A 6000-nucleotide genomic window follows, 5' to 3' on the forward strand; every position below is an offset into this window, starting at 1 on the left:
AAAATAAATAAATCAAAAGGTATTAATTTTGAACAAAGAAATAGTCGACCTTTAAATGGGAGTTACTGGTGGTAATGACAACTTAATATAGAATAAAATCAATCCACTGGACATTTTTAATTCTTTATTTTACCATCAAGCCAATCAAAAGCTTTGACTACTGAAAAAAAAATATTACTATAAGCTTATGAGACTTAATTGCAATATGAAACTTAATTTATTTACTTAAGTGCATTTATTTGAATTCAGATGGAAAGAATTTTGAAAATCCAAAGCATTAATTACATTTCTTACTGTTGGTAGCCAATGCTGCTTGTGAGATTACAACATAGTTAGATTGAAGATAAATTTTAATCGGCTCTTTATTTATGAAGTTCAATTTAAGAATTATTGTTTTTAAAAAAATGGCAAACCATTGAATCAATTAAAATTCTATGTTCTAAAATGAAGTTTTCAAAGTCTCGTACCTCAATATTATTGAAAAAAATTGTGTCGGGTATCATATATTTTTTTTCATTTTTTTAGAAAAGTTGAATCCCAAATTCATTAAAAAGAAGAGCAATAGACTACAAAATAAAATTAAAAAACAATTCTATATTAAGGTAAAAAAATTTAGCAAAATAATGTAGGATAAACTTCATCAAAAGCCCTTAGTCATCCACGAAAACAATTTTCTAAATAATTTAAGAAAAAAATTGATCCAAGGGTAATTATATTAAACACCGAAAAATTTTGCAACATATAATATGTTAGCAATTAAAAAAACATATTCCTTTGTTGTTATCTGGGTTGAAGATCGATGAAGAAGAAGAATCTTGGTGCTCCCTTTTCAGATTGATGATGTCTAATATGCTGAAGAAAGCTTTGAAACTTTCTTTTTTAGAAATAGAATTTCAATTGACTCAATATTTTATCAAATAATAAAGAAAAATAGTGATTCTTAAACTAAACTTAATAAATATTGAGTCAATCAAAATTTATTTTCTATCCAACCATATTGTGATTTCACAAGTAACATGCCTATTTATATACACACAATAAAAGTAATCAATGTTTTGGGCTTTCAAAATCCATTTCATTTAATAGTAAATCACACATTTAAGGAAAGAAATTAACTTTCATAATGATTTATTAGTCAACTATCCATGCTTAAAACTTGCCTTGATCCTAATTAGACATGTGGAGCCAATTATATCATAAAGATTTGTTTTTTTAACCTAAATATATCTTATTTGATCCATCAGTCAAAGTCTAGGATAAGAATTTGACTAACTAGGTGAATAAAAATATAGCTAACTAAGAACAAGGCAGGTTTTAAGCTCAGATAGTGGACTGGTAATTATGAAACTTAATTCCTTTCCTTAAATGGGATTTAAAATTAAATGAAATGGATTTTGAAAATCCAAAACAATAATTAATTACCTTTATTGTGTTTATATATAAATAGACATTTACTAGTAAAATCACGACATATGATTGGATTGATGATAAATTTTGATTGACTCAATATTTGCCAAGTTTAGTTTAAGAATCAATATTTTTTTCTTAAATTATTTTGTAAATTATTGAGTCAACTGAAACTATATCTCTGAAAAAGAAAGTTTCATAACCTTGTTTAGCATATATGGTACCATCAATCTTAAAAGAAAGCACCAAGTTTATCTTCTTCTACATCAATCTCCAACCCAAGTAACCAAGGAATAGATTTTTCTAGCTATTAACTATTCTTTTGCAATTGTTTTGGTGTTGAATAGTTATCTTTAGATTATTTTTTTTCCTTAAATTCTGTGACAAAACCATTTTGGTAGAGTACTTTTGCGGTTTTGATGAAGTTTACATATATTCCCTTATTTAGCCCCAAAAATTGTCATATCTTAACATGGAAGTGTTACTAATGTTATTTCATAGCCAAGTTTTCTTCAATTTAATGAATTTGAGATTTAAGTTTTTCAAAAAGTAAAAAATATATATAAATTATTCAAAGGAAATATTTTTTCAATAGTATTAAGGTATTTCAATTCAAGAGTTGTTATGTGTTTCCACACTCTTTCGAGACCTTAAAAAATGAACAAATTCTTTTTCTTAGAAACGCATACAATATTTGTCACGATAAAAGGGATAACGGTAACTCCACTATTAACTACTTCATTTATAAATTTTATAGTAATAAAAATACATATCCTATCAAAATAGAATTTTTAAAGGCTTTGAAAGTTTCATTTTAGAATATAAAATAATAAAAAGTTAAAGAAAATTTTTATGCTTAAACTATTCTCTCAAGAGTATTGGGTATATATATTAAACTATCAAATGGTGCAATATTACTCTAAAGTATTAAAAATGATACAATATTATATTTTCATTAAATATATGTTATTTTTATCATTAGTTGATTAAAAGTTACAAAAATTATTTTAAAAAAATTAAAAATTAGTACTTTGTAAAAAAAGATATATATATATATATATATATTAAGTCTAAAAATTACAAATAAATGCTATAGTGACTAATATTATTTCTTATCCTTATAAAAGACTAAATCATCATTTTAACTAACTATTTTGAGAGCTATTGAATTATTATCATATCATTATGCTAACAACAACACTAGTAAATAATTAAATTGTCACACTATTTTAATTTATAACTTAGTTAGTGTAAAAAAACTTTATATTATAAAATTGTGAATACATCGGTTTTGTCAAAAAAAATTAGAGGACAAAGTTTATAATTTATCACATTATTTAATTTACAATTTAACTTGCATGCAAAATACATTCACCTATAAATCTTGGATACATTAGTTGAGTTTTATAATTTTAAACTGATACTTATAAATTTTGAAGAAATTATCATACATTAACTAATAAATAATAAATACACTGGTTAAGTTATAAATTTCTTGAGAATATGTAATCTTAAAAGTTGACTAATAAATTATGTGTGAAGACTTGTAAATATGATTGATATTTAAGAAATTAAATATTAAAGTCTTAATATTTTAATAGAATAATATTAATATAAAAATAATAATTTTTAATTACTTATCAAAACTATCAACCAGCAAAGTGCTTAGACACCTTGTAGCAAATCCAAGTTATAGTTTAAAATAATACTTTTGGTCTTTTATACGAGTAATAATATTTCTAACAAAAAAAAATGTTGTCTAGGGTTAACTTCTGCCAATTATAGAGTAAATTTAAACACATGTATTTCTATGTTTGCACTTCAAGCCAAAAGATATATCAATATCTCTGATATTCACAGTCAATATTTGAGAAGATGAAATTTTTTTATGGATTGCATATTTTTGTACCGTTTTTAGGATTGATAAGCAAAATTGCACTATATATATTGTATTATTTTATGGATATCTTTCCACTAACCCATTCACACACTTTGGCCTTGGTTACAGATTAGGGGGCCTGCACTTTTTTTTTTTTAAGGGTTTACAGGTAAAATAACACCATAATTGAGTTAAGGATGACAATAGTTTGCACCTTAACCTTTTTCATTAATATTGTGCTAGTTGAGCCAAGAAAATTTGGTTCAATTGGCAAGAATTTTATCAACATATTTGTTTCTTTACTTTCACTTTAGCTAAATATTTGGATCTTGATTTTATATTTGTACACTTTTTCATTGTTATATAAACTTACATTTCTAAACTTAAAATTAAAGGAAAAGGTTGATGGATTATGAACAAAGATATGATTGACTTTTATATGGGAGTTACTAACGGTAATGAGAAATTAATATGGAATAAAATCCACTAGCCCCTACTTTTTTAGTCTTATTTATAAGCCACTTCTAACATGTTTAACTAATATTAAGAAAAATATTAAAATTTATTAACTCTGTTTTAAAATTTAATAAATTCTTAACTTTATCCCTATTAAATATACACATTTTAATAATATATTTTTTTCTCCAATATTCAATGAAGAGTAAAAAAGTAAATTTATGATAAAATTTAATGACGTGACTTATAAATAGGATAAAAAATTATTTTTTCTCTGCCCTATAAATAGGACTAGAGGAAGTACCATCAAACCAATCAAAAGCTTTGACTAGTGAAAAAAATAAGATTTACCTTAAGCTTATGAGACCTAATTGTATATGAGACTTAATATATTTACTTAAGTGCATTGATTTGAATTCAAATGGAAAGGATTTTGAAAATTGAAACATTAATTACCTTTATTATGAATTTAATTTGTGTGTAGCCAATGTTACTTGTGAAATCATAACATAGTTAGATTGAAGATAAATTTTAATGGACTCTTCATATATGAAGTTCAAATTAAGAATCATTATTTTTAAAAAAAATTATGTGGAAAACCATTGAGTCAATTAAAATTCTATATTCTAAAATAAACATTCATTGCACCTTAATATAATTAGAAAAATGTTCTGGTTCAGTATCTTATTTTTTTTCCCATTTTTTGAAAATTTTAAATCCCAAATTCACAAAAAAAAAAGAAGAAGAAACTTGATTGAAGAATAAAAAATATAAAAAAATGATTTGACTAACGTGTTTTGTCTCGTCTACCAAAGTGGTTTTATAACTTAATTTAAAGGGGAAAAAATTATCAAAAGGTCTATTCAACTGCAAAACATTTGCAAGAGAACATGTTAAACACTAAAAAAAATATATTTCGTGGTTACTTGGACTGGAGATTGATGTAGAAGAAGAAAACTTAGTGCTTTCTTTATTGGCTGATAATATTTTATAAACAAGGCTATGAAATTTTCTTTTCAGAGATAGAATTTCAATTGACTCAATAATTTATCAAATAATTTAAGAAAAATAATAATTCTTAAACTAAACTTGATAAATATTGAGTCAATCAAAATTTATCTCCAATCCAACTATGTTATGATTTCACAACTAATAGGCCTATTTATATACAAGCATAATAAAAGTAATTAATGCTTTGGATTTTCCAAAATCCATTCAATTTAATTTTAAACTCCATTTAAGGAGAAAAAATTAAGTCTCTCATAATGATCCATTAGTCAACTATCCAAAACATTAAATTTTTTTTATTTTTTTACCTAAATGTCTTGTTTGATCCACCCATCAAAGTCTTTAATTGATTGCTTTAAGTATAAAGTAAAAAAATTCAGATTTAGTATATGTTTTTCACAATAATTTGGCATTGCTTGTGAGCTCCCAATTAAATGTAAAATTCAATTTTTTTGCCAGTTTAACATTCTCAACCCTTATAATTCCTAGTTCTAAATATTGCTATTCTAATAATCTATTCGGATTAGATCAACTAGTTCGACCAAAAATTAGTCAATGGCCAATTTGATTTTCTTGACATTACTAAATCACGGACTAATTGAATTACCCACTCATTTGTAATAGTAGATATATTCTCTGATACTTGATAAAATCAAAACACATATTAATAATTTTTACCATGTAGGGATATGTATTATGTAAGTGCATATCCCTGCATGTCGGAACAATATTATTTATGTATTGGATTTTCAAGATTTTGTCAATTAATTTTAAATGCAATCACTAGCCTAAGAAAACATATATCCCTTAGTCTTGTAATATTTAATTAGTTAAGCATGCTGCAATGCAACGTAATGGGATGAAATGCAATCTTGATATCATTTTGGAATGGAGAGATGATAATAGAGTGCAATAAAAATTCATAGGGGGAGATATGAATGAGTATTACTATCATTTTGGCAATGATGTGTAATAGTCATTACCGCAAGATCACCTAAAAGGTTAACCACTCCCCCAATGGTAATGCAAAACTAATTTCCATTGCACATGTGCAATGGCATTGAACCAAACGGGTAACAAATTTATTGTGAGTCTTATGTTTCGTCAGTTAAAAAGTTCAAGTGCAAACTTATCAATACTAATCCTGATAGTTCACATGTATAAAAGTGAAAAATGTTGAATAAAGAATTGTGTTGGTGTAGTTGTATACATCAACTTGTCATTTGTATTAGCATCCCTTCACAACTAAA

Source organism: Prosopis cineraria, unplaced genomic scaffold (genome assembly GCF_029017545.1).
Source record: "Prosopis cineraria cultivar Desert tree isolate PC_DT_omini unplaced genomic scaffold, ASM2901754v1 PC3, whole genome shotgun sequence".
Classification (NCBI taxonomy): Eukaryota; Viridiplantae; Streptophyta; class Magnoliopsida; order Fabales; family Fabaceae; genus Prosopis; species Prosopis cineraria.